Source organism: Macaca thibetana, chromosome 14 (genome assembly GCF_024542745.1).
Source record: "Macaca thibetana thibetana isolate TM-01 chromosome 14, ASM2454274v1, whole genome shotgun sequence".
Lineage (NCBI taxonomy): Eukaryota > Metazoa > Chordata > Mammalia > Primates > Cercopithecidae > Macaca > Macaca thibetana.
Genome location: NC_065591.1, coordinates 92,448,119 through 92,463,298, shown reverse-complemented (window position 1 = coordinate 92,463,298; position 15,180 = coordinate 92,448,119).

Genomic DNA, 15,180 nt, shown 5'->3' with positions numbered 1-15,180 from the left:
GACAAGTCAGAAATGGCTTCCCTGGGGACCCAGAGAACTCACAGGGCTTTTTCTACTTCTTCCTCTTCTCCTGTATTTTGCTTGGCTCTCTAAATTGGCTCAGCTCCAGGTAAGGTCAAATCCTTCTCCCACGATCTATGCCTTCAGGTTCCCCAGTGAAGGTGTGTGTTCAGGGGCAAATGATCCCCCTTTCTCATTTTCACAGTTTGGGTACTCACAGTATTTGAGCTGTCTTTTGGGTCCTGCAGGAGCCATCCATTTCCTTCAGAGGGTCTGTGGATTTTCTCAGCTTTTCTGGTACATTCCTGCAGTAGTTCTTGAAGCAAAAGTTCATGATGTGGGTCTCCATATGCTGCTCTGTCTGTCTGAGTAGTGGCCGTAATTTAGTCCTCTCTCCTATCTGCCATTTTCCCTACAAAATCCATACCTGGCTAATTTTAAAGAAATATTTGTAGAGATGAACTCTCCCTGTTTAAAGTTCTTATGTGATAATTTCGTCATCTCTTTCATTTCTAAATCTTTTCCTGTTGATTGGGTATTATTTTAGTTATGACTCACAATTTTCTGCTTCTTTTTATGTCTGGTAATTTTTTATCAAATGCTGGACATTGTGAGTTATGATCATATGAGTGTTTGAATTTGGGGACTTTGTTTAAATAATTTCAAAGTTTGTTTTATAGACAATTAAATTTCTTGGTAACCAGTTTGATGATTTTGAGGTTTGTTTTGAAGTTTTGTAAGAGTACATCTAGAGTGGCCTTTATTATAGGATTGCTTTTTCATTACTACTAAAGTGTTATCCTTGTGTCTCTACTGAATAACCCAGGATACCAGTGAAGTCTCTCTACCCTGTCTGATTGGAACTTGTGAACCCTGGGAAATGCGTTTTCATCTCCTTGGTAATACAGTGTCAGACCTTGTGGAGTATCACTCTATGCATGCACCTCTTATTCAGAAAAAGAGTCAAGGAGAACCAATAAAGATTTCTTTGCACTCCTTTTCTGTGTAGTACCCTTTTCTCTGATTCTCTGCTTTGCAAATTCCAGCTAGTTTAGCTCCCTCGTATTTATATCTCTCTTTCCTCAACTTAACAAAACTGTTGTTTTTTGGACTTTCCTATCTGTTCTGTAGTTGAGAAATTACCTCCAGGTAGAAAGGTGAAGTAACTATGGCTTATATGTTTTATTTCCAGTCTCCTAGGAATCTCAGTCCTATGCATTGTCTGGAAACAGGTTCTCCCCACTACTCTGGTATTTTTTTCCATCTTTCTAGTTATTTATGGTAGGAGGACTCATCTAGGACTTGTTACTTCATCATAATTGGAGGAAAAAATTCTCTAAGCGTTTTAAATGCATTAACTTAATTTTTTTGCTCCAATGTTTTAATTTTATAAATAGGTGCAAATAAGTTTCTGATCACCAGTTTATTAAGAAACTCATGAAAATATTACCCAGACAGGCAGAATAGGCATAGTTGACTGAAGATAAACCAGATCTTAAAAAATAACTTGAAACAATATTAAACTTACAGAGAAGCTTTAAGAAGAGAAGAAAACCATTTACTTTTCCTGAGCTATTGAAAATAAGTTGCTGACATAGTGCTTCAACATCCCTGAATGCTTTAGTGCATATTTTCTACAAATAAGAATATTCTTCTATATAACTAAATTAAAACCATCAAATTATTATTGGTGTGTTGCTCCCATCTTAACCTCAGACCCCATTTAAGTTTTACTAATTGTCCCAATAATACTCTTTATGACAAAAGGATCCAGTTCATTGCAGCACGTCTCTTTTTTCTTTGTGTGCCTGGCAAGTTTCTCAGTCTTTCCTTGACTTTCTTGATGTGATAATTTTGAAGATTACTATCCAGTCAGTTATTTCAGAAAATGTCCTGCAATTTCAGTTTATTTTCTATTTCCTCATGATTAGATTTGATTATGCATTTTGGCAGAAATATGACAAAAGTGATACTGTGCTCTTACTATAATGAGTTGTACATCATTTCAATTTATATAATTACTGGTAATGTTAATTTTGATAATTTGATCAAGGTGGCATCTGATAGGTTTTTCTGCTAGAAAGTTATACTTTCTCGATTTGTAATTAAGTAATTTGTGGGGGAGTACTTTGAGACAATGTAAGTGTCCTGTTTCTCACAAAACTTTCACCTGCATGCTAATTTAGCCAAATTAATTATTAATATGATGCCAAATGGTGATTTTTCCAATTCCATAATTTCTTCCATACTTATTAGCCTCTTTGTACCTTAGGAAATGTCTTCCTCTTTTCCACAATTATTTACTCATTCATGTTAGTATGGACTCATAGGATGCTTTTGTGATTCAGTAAATAATATATGTTTTGACCATTGTTTATTTGATGCTCAGGTTGCCCCAGATTTGGCTAGTGAAAACCCCTTTAGGTTTTTAATTTCTTTTAAGCAGTTCCATTTGGAGGATGTAGAAACTGAGGTATAGAGAAATTAAGTCAATTTTTTAAGTTCACACAGCCATCATCTTAGTAGGATTTCATCAGATGCAGATTCTCAGAGAAGAGAATTCAAGAGTAAATAATTTAATAGGAGATTAAAAAAATACTATACCCTACTGGTGGAAAAGTGAGATAAAGAAGGGAAAGCAACCAGTAGAGAGTGAATTATTAAGCTAGTTCCATGTAGGCAATTAGATTTTAATCTTGCCAAAGAAATTCAGGGAGCCCATATGGAAACACACCTTAGTTTTCCTACTCGAGGAGCAGTGGAGCTGGGATATTTTTTATAGCAACTCATGCCAGTCATATATTGAAGAATAATATCTGGGGGAGAGTACTTCCAGTATGCAGGGTGGGTGGGCAAAGTAGGGTTCGCCAGGAAGAGAAAGCCCTCAGACAAAGAGTGAAAAGAGGAAGAGGCAGGGCAGATAACAACTAGCTGGTGATTGTATAAATCTTTCTTACCCAAAGTCTGTGCTTACAGCCATCCTGCTGCTGTGCACAAATGCTCACAGCCCTGTAAATCCTGCCAATGTAAGATTTTTAAGCCATCACCACCAACACAGAGTCCACATAATGTTTGTATAAAAATAAAATAAGGATTCCATTTGCACCTAACACTGTGGGCATACACACTGTATTTAGCCCAACAAATCAAAAGGTTTTCTATCTTTCCATATTTTAAGTTTACTATGAGAAAAACTAAACCCAATCACATCCCTTGAATGTCTCATAAGTAAACACCCATCTTTCAAAACATAGGACAACTTAGCTTAACCAAACTTTGTTATACAATAACCATTTTAAACATCTTAATCCTGAGAGAAGATATTAAAAGCAGCTGTTTTGTTGGTTATGAAAGTCCTGAGTAGGAGGAGAATAAATTATGTCAGTGGAAAGACTTGAGAGAGAGGTAAACCATAGCCAGTGTCACTTTGAAAATGAAGAGAAGGAAAGTGTAGTTGTTAAAATAAAGAAGTTCTGGAGGCAGTTGTCTGTGTGCCAATTCCTGGATGCTCTACCGACCAAGGTGTTATGGGTGGAATTATGTCCCTCCAGGAGATGTTATAGTCCTAACCTTCAGTATCTGTGATATGATCTTAATGGAAACAGTGTCTTTGCATATTAATAAGTTAAGATGATGCCATTAGGGTGGGCCTAATCCAATATGACTTGTGTCCTTATAAGAAGGGGAAATTTTAACACAGAGACACACAGGCAGAGGAGAATATAATGTGAAGATGAAGGCAGAGACTGGGGTCATGCATTAATCAAAGGAATGCCAAATATTGCCAGAAATCCACCAGAAACTAGGAGAGAGGCATGGCACAGAATCTCTCCCCTATCCCTAAGAAGACGTACCCCTTCTGACATCTTTATCTTGAAATTTTCACCTCCAAATAGTCAGACAATAAATTTTGGTCTAAACCACCCAGTTGCAGTACTTGGTTATGATAGTCCTAGCAAATCCATATGAAAGTTTTAAATTAACCTCTCTGGGTCACAGTTTCTTCATTCATAAAGTGACAGTGATAATTTTTCCCTTCTAGGTTTTTGTGAAGATTAGATGAGTTAGTATGATGTGTTTAGAATTGTGACTGCCACACAGAGGCATAGGGGAGATATTGCTGGTTGGTTGACTCAGCAACCATTTCCTAGTTCTTCTCTTTTGCTGAATACTAAATAGCATTATGTCTATAAGTTGGACTTTCTGCTTACTTGCTGATCATTAGTTCTCTACGGATACAAGGGAATAGAAAACAAATATTTTGGCTTAATCTGGTGGAATTCACAGGTTGTAAGAAAGAAGATAATGTAAATCAAAGTGACTAGTTTTAGAAGGCTAGAGTTTTTGTTTTTTTTTTTTTCCCAGGAGGTCAGTGTTGTCATAGAGAGAATAATAATTCAAAGGGCCTAAGAGGCCATATGCCAATATTTTTATAAAAAGAGCAGAGTTGTTAGTCATCTGTGTGGTGTAAGCCAAAGGATGAAATGCTTTCTAGATACCACCCATCCTTCATCCCCTATGACCATGGGGGCTTTGGGCTAAGATATTGGTTTTTATGAAGTCATTTTTAAATGAAAATGTTACATAACTGTGTGCTAGCGATTTCTAAATTAGCACATCAGTTTATCTTATTAATAGAACATTGAACAGGCTGTGGAGAATGAAGTACTACTTAAGAGTCGTTTTGACAGGAAGTAGATCAGTGGTCAAGACTGCAGTTAGATTCAGTACATATGGACACAAAGAAAGGAGCAGCAGACACTGGGGCCTGCTTGAGGGTGGAGGGTGGGAGAAGGGTGAGGATTAAAAAACGACCTTTTGGGTACCATGCTTATCACCTGGGTGAAGAAGTAATCTGTACACCAACCTCCCTGACATGCAATTTACCTGAATAACAAACCTGCATATGTACCCCTGAACCTAAAATAAAATTTAATAAAAGAAGATAGCAGTTTGTCAGAGTCAGGGGAGAATTAGGCAATCTAGGGAAGACTGCTGGGTAGTTAAGGATTAAGGGTATAGTGGGGCATGAGGGTTGGAGGAAAAGGAAAAGAGAGAAAACATGTAATGCAGTCTATGCCACTTATAAGTTCTGTTATCTAGGATAAGTTATTTAATATCTTGAGCATTCGTGTATTAATTTGCTAGGGTTGCTATAACAAACTAACACAAACTACATGGCTTAAAACAGCAGAAATGTATTCTCTCACAATCATGGAGGACAGAAGTCAAAAATCAAAGTATTAGCATGGCCATGCTCTCTCTGAGGCTGTAAGGGAGCTCTGTCCTTGCCTCTTCCTAGCTTCTGGCACTTACTTAGTAGAGGCATCATTCCAATCTCTGCCTCAGTTTTCAAATGGCATTCTCCCTCTTCCTCTATCTGTGTCCAGAATTTCCTCTCTTAGGAACCCAAATTATGAGATTAGGGTTTTCCCTAATTCAGGGTGACCTCAACTTGATTACATTGGCAAAAGTCCTGTTTCTGAAGAAGGTGTCTTTCACAGATTCTGGATGGATATGAGTGTTTGGGAGGCACTATTCAACCCAATACTCTCAGCTTTGTCACCATAAAAGTAGAGAATTATCATGTAGACTTTTGCTTCACTTTCCTAATGCATAAAACGGAGAAGATAATGGTTTCAACCTGGAGGTTATTGTGCGAAGATATTTGTCATTCTTTGATCTCCCATTTTATTTCTCTTGTAATATCCTGATTTCCTTGGAAGGAATCATTGCTTTCTCAGTGGACTGGTAATCAACCTTTCCTGAGATAATGGGAATATATGTCACCCCGTGAATACCAACTGGATAGGCCCTTTGGAGTCTGAACTTGACCAGAGAAATAAAATGACTAAAATGGATGAAATTATAGTATGGTGGTTAAAGGCACAGATTCTAGAGATATACCATGCACTGCAACTGCATGACTTTGGGAATTATTGAGCCCTGCTGTGCATGTTTCCTCATGTGTAAAATGGGAGTGTTAAGGGTACCTATCTTATCCTATATGCCAACTACTCCTTGGCATTAGGTATGCATCAGTAAATACAATACACATGGTTTCTGTCCACATGGAGCTTTCACGCTTTGAGATAGACAGACACCAAACAGAGAAAAATGGATATCTACTGTACATTGTGATACATGCATATGTGTTATGTGAAATGCTTAGAACAGTATGTAGCACATAATTAGCAACATGTAAGTGTTAGCATTTACTTGTTGATTGTAGTATAGCTCTGATCACACATTATCCCTATAATTTTGGATTCCTAGCTCTTTGGCGATGCCTTAGCTTCTGTTCGTTTCTAAGCTTGGCTTTCTACCCTTCCCATTGGTAACGAGAACTCCAGTATTTTTCCAGTAAGTTTCCTTTTGCTTAATTTAGCTAAAGTTGGATTCCATTGCTTGCAATCTGAGAACTCTGATATGACAGTTTATAGGGTTGTTGTAAGGATTACATAAGATTATGTATATTAAGCATGTACATGCTCCATTAATATTAATTATGAGAGGGGCAAACCAGGCATACTGAGTGGAAAGGATAGCATTAGGTGACTGTGAGCTGATAAACAGAAGTAAATAGAAAATTATTAGCAAATGTATTCAGTGTTGGGGAGACTAAGAGGACTTGGCATAGTGATAAAGGAGGGCCAGCTTTCATTTACAGGGTTGAAAGTTTGAGAGTGACTGACAGGTTAATTGGAAAAACTCACAGAATTGAGATCTTGAATGAAATAAAGGTATTGTTTACTGTTGACAGTAGTGCTCAGGGGATTTAATCCAGTGTATACAGTCCTATTCAGAGGCAAGCTCTCTCTCTCTCTCTTTTTTTTTTTAATCACCCGAGAAAGCATTGTATAAAAACAACCTTCAAAGAATATGGTGTTTGTTCTTGGCATAAAGGACTATGAAAGGAAAACTAATAAAGAATGTAAGAACCGTTTGTTTGACACCAATCCATATAGACTAACTATTTTAAAGTGCAAAAGGTATACATTTTAAACCCAGGAGGAAAGGTAATATTGTGCTGATGGATGCAATATCATAAATATGCACATGCATATTCATATGTTGCCAATTATTCTTTTGAAGCTGTATAAATTACGCATTTGAGAACTAAGAACTGAAAACATGATACATATGGAAAACCCTTCAGCATTCTGAGATAAAAATGGCATAAAAGAGGATTACTGCAAAAGCTCTTTTCCTGTCAATTTTCTTCTATTTCACTTCTAATCACCAAATTCTACTCAGTCCTTTTAACTACTCCCGTAACCCAATTATTCTTTAAGCATCAGGGAACAAGAAGTACTGCAACCCTTTTCTGGTCCTAGTGCCAAGCTCAGACTTGGTTTTTGAAGATAAGCTCCTAGCTCCTGTTCTGAATTAAAGGGCCAAAACTACAGTCAGCTCCAACACTTTGCAGCATGTCATCAACATTCATTGAATCATTCTACCAGTATTGGTGAAGTCTATACTGCTTTCGTCAAATACTGTTCTTTATTTTTGTCATGATGGCGAATAAATACAGTTACTGTCATATGGAGCTCTCAAGCTAGTGAGGAAGACAGACAGTAAAAAGGGAAACAAAGGAATACATACATATTTTCAAGTCGTGGTGTGTGTTATTAAGAAAATGAACCGGGGTTAAGTAGAGTGGTAGAACAGGGGGACGTGTGGTACTAGGGAGGGTGGGCTCATTTAGATGGGGACTACACAGTGCTAAGGGCTTCTGTGTAAGGTGAGTGATGCAAATATGAGTGATAACTGGTTCCAGATATCAGGAAGATCATTCTTAGGAGGTGGAGAGGCAATTATGGTACTTGCGGCTATGGCGCTGAGGTCACAGTCACATTATGGGTGTGTATTTGAGCTGTTTTTGTGGTTGGTGGCTCCTGTGCATTTTGTTTTTAACAGTTCTTCAGTCTTCTTTTTTTTGTATGAGGGGATGTCTTGAAGTTTGTGAAGTCAGGATAAGGTTGGGATTTAGTGTCTGGTCTTGAATGACTGGGTTTCTTGTGGGGTGGTAGCGGTGGGGGGTGTTGCCCTAACTGGATACCCTGTGGCCAACCATCTGGATTCTCTGAGGTCCATGTTCTTTGTCTCCTGACTCTTCCTTGCTCTGTCCCGGGCTCCAGACAGAATGAACTGTAAACCTTTCTGTGGGAAGCTCTTTCTCCTTTCCTTGTCGCTCTTAGGCATTCCAGGCATAACCTTATTGTCCCCTGAATTGTCCCATTCATGTCTCTTCCCTATGCCAGTACTCTGTTTGTCCTGTTCATCTTCATTTAAACGAAAGTAAAAAATATTTAAAAAGTAAAAAAAAAAAAAAAAATTGGATAGAAAATACTATCAGTTATTAGTGAAAACTTACAGGCAGAGGACACAAAAAGCATCTACAGAAACTGTCAGGGCTGTAAAATAACAATTCCAATATCTGGAGGTAAGCATCAGGGAGCCTTTTCTCAGATATACCCTTGTCCTCTATATCCTGTGCAGAGGGATCCTAGCTAGTAGGCTCCTTACGCCTGATCTTGGTTCTCTATTTCTATAGAACCAGCAGAGACCTTATCTAGGGTGAGGAATAAGCCCACTAGGGATGCTAGAGAAGTAGCAGGAAGATGGGGAAAGGATATTTGTTATGAGCTCTCTTAGGTTGGGCACCGTAGAGGCAGAGCTTGAGACAGAGATTGAGATGTGGGACTTACTGCTAGAGTGCTCTTCTGAAAGATCAGTTAGGGAGAGAGCAGAGGAGGAAAGGCAAGGACAATGAGCTGAGTAAGGATGTGCTCTCAGATCAAGTCTAACCTTGGTTTGAACTAGGGATTGGGGCTGGAGACTGTGGTCCATAAACTTCACCAAGCCATCAAGGAACTAGCTTTTCTATCCCTACATAGGCCAGTCATTGGTTATGGGATAACTCCACACACCATGGGGTAGGGATATGTGTAAATCCTCAGAGTGGCAGCTCCATCAGCTGGAAGCAGCTCTCCAGTACTTATAGCAGCTAGGGATGGGAGTACAGGTCTAATAAAGGGAATCTGAGGGGCATGCATCACCCAACATTGACCTCAGGGAGGCTTAAAAGTTGGCACAATCTTTAAAAATAATTGTAATTTCTTAACTTGTGGTACATTGAAAAAGAGCCTTCAGTAACTCTCCTGTATCTCTCCTGCCCTTCGTAACTCTGATACAAATGAAACTTTAGGTGGAGACAGATTAGATAGAGGAACTTTAACACATCAAGTCTCTTTTTCCACCACATTCAAGTTCAAGGTCTAATAGCTAAAGTCGCAGTGAAGAGGAAGGACCCACAAAAATATAGATGGATAGGCAGCAATGGAACATACACAGAAGTGAAGTACTCTCTGAGGAAGGTTGCCCTGCACCAGGAACTTGATTTGTCCCCTTTTATGGTGGATAAATCTGTAACACGAGAAAGATCCATAAGCTTGGCCTCCACCCATACATACTAACCTCACTTCACCAACTCCTTTAACTCGGATTCTGTGCTCACTAAGCAATTGTGTGACTGTAATTTGGTTTCCCAAACAGATCTTCCTGTGGTGAGAGAATGTTTTGTCATACTGACAGATACATTTCAGATGAACATAAGAGTTATATTTCTCACGGTAAATGAGCAAATTGGGTCCCTGTTTGTACTTCAGTCAGTTGTGAGTTTGGTTTACTGGAGTCATTTTCCCCACGCCTAATCAATCCTGTGACAAGGATATAATAAATCGCTTTCAAAACTGAGAATTAGAACTGGAGCCATGGTAACCTCCCTCAGTTTCTGTGCCCTCCTTGTGGTACATATCTTTTTAGTTTCAACACATAGATGTTCAGAGGATGATGGAAAAGTCTTTGAAACTTTGGTTATTTGCAGAGAAGATAGAAATTCACTTTGGTCTTTCTGAGTGCCTGTGTCGGGGAAGCATGCCCACCTCATAGAGGATGGTGTGGAATAAATCTGCCACCATGCCATAGGCACTGAAAGCAGGTAATGAGACAATGGATGAAGGTAAGAACTTAAATCTCACAGCACAGGAAAGGAATGTAAATTATTGTTCCTCTGCCTGTAAGTCCCACAGGGAGAGGCAATGAACCCAGATGGAAGCAGTGCCTGTGGTAGGTCGAGTTGTTTTTAAAGTTTGGCACACTCAGCAATAATGTGCATGGATTCTCAGGGTCACTGGAGGATGGCCTTTCCCAACAGCGCAGATTTCAGAGAGTTAGGATAGAGGAAGGTATTTCAAGAAGGGGAACAGCTGTGTAACTCATGTGAAGTAGAATTAGTTTGGCTGCAGAGGAAGTTCACTCAGAGGAGTCAGAGAGACATAGACAGACAGGAAGCTTAGGACCAGATTTCAAGGGACCACAAGCATCTAAAGAGTTCTGCTTGTTCAAAGAGTACTAGAGATTCATATTATGGAGTCTTAAAAGCAGATTTTAGAGGACTTTTACTCCAATCCCCTTATTTTACAGAGAGGTAATGGGCACAGGGAGATCTATGACTTTGCTATGATCACATAACCAATTAATTAGTGGCAGGACTGGAAGCAATTATAATTCCTGAATCAAAATAATTGGTTAATTCATAGCAGCTATTACTTATTTTCTTCTTTTTTTCCAACTTTTATTTTAAGTTTAGGTGTACATGTGTAGGGTTAATACATAGGTAAATGTGTGCCATGGTGGTTTGCTACACAGATCATCTCATCACCTAGGTATTAAGCCCAGCATCCATTAGCTACTCTTCCTGAAGCAGCTATTATTTTCAATAACATGAATTTTTCAAAATGAATGCCCTACGTCCACATAGTTAAAGATTTAGAACTTGAGAATCTGTAGAGGTTCTAGGAAATGGACATTTTAATTCCCCTTCTCCTCAACTGTAAGTCCCAGGACTGGTTACATGTCTCTCCTAAGGCAAGCCACACTCAGACTTGCAATAATTTTGTGTGGATAAAACATCAGGCTATGTTGAGGTCTTTGCAAAGAGAATTGAATTGGTTTCCCCAACCTCAGTCTTCCACAAATGGGTAGACAACATGACAAGCAGTGATGGAGCCTAGGGATGAGGACTGAGTAGGCAGAGGATGAGTATGCTGGGTCTCCTGACCCCAGGAGGTGGTCAAAAGCCTGTTATTACACCTTTGGATCATTAGACAAGAAACTTTTCCAAGTCTGACCACCTTAAGATTCCAACACCAGACCTGAATTCTAATGAGAAAAAATGGCCTGCCCATCTGAGTGGCCCCCAACCAGAGAGCTCAGAATTAGAGTAAACAAGAAGAACATGTGCCAGTGAAATAGGATTACCAGAGAATTAAAAGAACATAGGATATGTAAGGAGCAATAATAAGGTGTAAACATCTTCTAGTATTCTCTTTATGTCTACTGAAATGTAAGCAATCTGATTATAAGAAATGTCCCATGAACAGTGGGACTAATTTCTTGCCTGTGTGTCCCAGTAGGGCGAAACCTCCATTATGGCAGGGATGTGTCTCTGTCATTCACCAACATATCCCCCAAGCATCAAGCATATTGCCTGGCACATAGTAAGTAGTAACTGGAAGGTGTTGAGTACATAAACAAATGAATGGACCATCACTTTCTCTTGGCTACTTTCTCTCTGCTACTTTCTCTTTCTCTCTGATGCCTCATGTCTTCTTGTATTTATTTAGAACTTCCACACCTTATTAGATACCTTGCTCTCCATCTACAATGGGTTTTCTTAGAAAAACAATTCCAACACTTTAGATTTCACTACTACATTTCATGGCACCTTAAACAAATTCTAAGAAACACTGACAAAATTTCTGGAAACTACGTATGTCAACCTGAATGTCCGAGCTTATCTTTCTTATGGAGGGGATTAGCAAAGCTTGTGAAATCTGCAAAATCTCCATTACAATGAAACTGGTCTGGCCAGAGGGACCTGAAAAGCACAGGAACAACCTATGAGAATTTTTAAAAACTTTAGCTATCATGTCTGTCTTCTAAGCAGACAAGATGTATGGACATTGAGCTGTTACCTTAAGATGTCTTAGAGATTGCAGAAAATTGACTGGTTTGATTGGATCAATAATTCCATTTAAAATTATATAGAAAGTATACATTTGGCTTCAAGGCAAAACTTTATGAATAAATTAAAAGCTTTTCAGGAAGAAATAAGAAACAGAGATACAGGCCTTGGCAATCAGAGTCTTGGACGTTTAAGTAACAGGATGTATCTGAGTCACCTTTTATACTCTTAAGATATTCCTTTTTTCAGCAGGAATTCAACCTTCTGTGGGATTCAGTTCTCCACTATTTTTCTCTTGATTTGGTCCCAGTGTCTATTAAAGGTCTTTTATGACATATAACTTACAATAGTAATTTCAGAATGATACTTCGATCCACCATGCTTGGCTAAGTTTTGCATTTTTTGTAGAGATGTGGTCTTGCTGTGTTGCCTAGGCTGGTCTCAAACTCCTGGCCTCAAGTGATCCCCCTACCTTAACCTCCTAAAGTGCTGAGATTACAGGCATGAGCCACTGCACCCGGCCTAGACTTAAATTCATCTAACATTTATTGAAGCATCTTTTAGGTGGCAGGCATCTGCTTAGGATTAGGGATTAAAATATGAATAAGACAGGCATGATTCTTGTCCCCAAGAATTTATAGTTTAGTAAGAATATGACAAACTCACAATCATATACTGTGATACGGTCTGAGATAATAAAGTGCAGGGTTCTGTGAAAGCACAATAGAGGGATATGCATGACTGCCACTTACAAATTGAAAGTGAAGAAGATTTAGATGAAGGAGGAGGGCTAGGAGTGAGGCGAGCGGGCAGGGCGGGGGACCATAAATAGGGAAATCCTACTTACAAATTCAGATGCAAAAGTGGCAAGTTTGGGGAATGGGTTCAGGAGATTGGGTGGATAGGCATAGCCACTGCACGTCTTTATGGCAGCTGTGTTCTCTGGCATAAGGTTGCATCTGCTGAGAGAAAGGGGTGTCTTTTCTAATTTGCACAGAAGTGTTATTTTGGCTAGGTGTGGCTCTGTGAAGAGGTGAACTGGAATCAAATTATGAAGTACTTGTAAATTTTGAGTTGAGTCCTGAGAGATTACATTTCACTGGGGAGCCCACCAGTACTTTCAGCAGGAGAATGACAGATCATATGTGCATTTTAGACAGATCACTAATGAGACTGTGGAAGGTAGATTACATGTGGGGTAGGGAGATAGATGGGGAGAGTGTAGTAGTAACCCAGAGGATAGATAAGGGAGGCCATATGGAGAAATTGGTGAATCATTGGGATTATGGAGGTATGAGTACAGGTTGATTGAGAAAACATGCACAATTGTTACAAAGAAAATAAAAGACATAGGAATACAACTTACAAGGGATGTGAAGGACTTCTTCAAGGTAGCTACAAACTACTCCTCAAGGAAATAAGAGAGGACACAAACAGATGGAAAAACATTCTGTGCTCATGGATAGGAAGAATCAATATCATGAAAATGGCCATACTGCCCAAAGTAATTTAGAGATTCAATGTTATTCCCATCAAGCTACCATTGACTTTCTTCACAGAACTAGAAAAAACTGCTTTAAATTTCATATGGAACCAAAAAAGAGCCTGTATAGCCAAGACGATCCTAAATGAGAAGAACAAACTGGAGGCATCCTGCTACCTGACTTCAAACTATACTACAAGGCAACAGTAACCAAAACAGCACGGTACTGGTATCAAAACAGATGTATAGTCCAATAGAACAGAATGGAGGCCTCAGAAATAACACCACACATCTATAACCATCTGATATTTGACAAACCTGACAAAAACAAGCAATGGGGTAAGGATTCCCTATTTAATAAATGGTGCTAAGAAAACAGGCTAGCCATATGCAGAAAACAGAAACTGGACCCCTTCCTTATACCTTATACAAAAATCAATTTAAGATGGATTAAATACTTAAAACCTAAAACCATAAAAACCCTGAAAGAAAACCTAGGTAATACCATTCAGAACATAAGCATGGGCAAAGACTTCACAACTAAAACACCAAAAGCAATTGCAACAAAAGCTAATGTTGACAAATGGGATCTAATTAAACTGAAGAGCTTCTGCACAGCAAAAGAAACTATCATCAGAGTGAACATGCGGCCTACAGAATGGGAGAAAATGTTTGCAATCTCTCCATCTGACAAAGGGCTAATATCCAGAATCTACAAGGAGCTTAAACAAATTTACAAAAAAAAAAATCAAACAACCCCATCAAAAAGTGGGCAAAGAACATGAACAGAGACTTCTCAAAAGTGGCCAACAAACATATGAAAAAAAGCTCATCATCACTGGTCATTAGAGAAATACAAATCGAAACCATAATGAGATACCATCTCATGCCAGTTAGAATGGTGATCATTAAAAAGTCAGGAAACAACAGACGCTACAGAGGATTTGGAGAAATAGGAATGCTTTTACACTGTTGGTGGGAGTGTAAATTAGTTCAACCATTGTGGAAGACAGTGTGGCGATTCCTCAAGGATCTAGAATCAGAAATACTATTTGACCCAACATTGACTTCAGCTTTGGATGTGCTTCAATTTTTATAGTGATGGTGAATCAAAGTGGAGAGAGCTACAGGTAGTTTTATATGTGAGTCCACAGCTCAGGAAAAGATTGGGCTGAAGATACACATCAGGGTGTTATCAAAATATAGATGAAAAATTCATAGGAATAGATGAGATTACACAGAGGAAGTCTGAAAAGTTAAAAGAGAAGTGGACACAGAATGGACTCTTGAGAGATTCTAGTGTTTAAAAGATGGATGGGGAAAGAATTGCCATCAAAGGATACTGAAAAATAGTAGCTAGAGATGCTAGTAGGCTCGTTGGTCTAAAAGGGGAAATCCCACTTTCTTTGCTAGTGAATGGTTCCGGAGTGAGGATGTGACCCTATTCAGGCTAATGACTTGAGGAGAGAGTTCACTCTCCAAGACCCAGGGAGAAATAGAAGAAATAGAAGAAATAGAGAAATAGAAGAATAAACATCATAAAGAAAATAGGGATTAAAGCAAAACTTATAGAAAATTGTAAATGTCTATGTATAAAAATGTCTCTTTAATGCTGTTTGTTTGTTTTTTCTTTTTAAAGAGATGAAAGTCTCACTTTGTTGCCCCC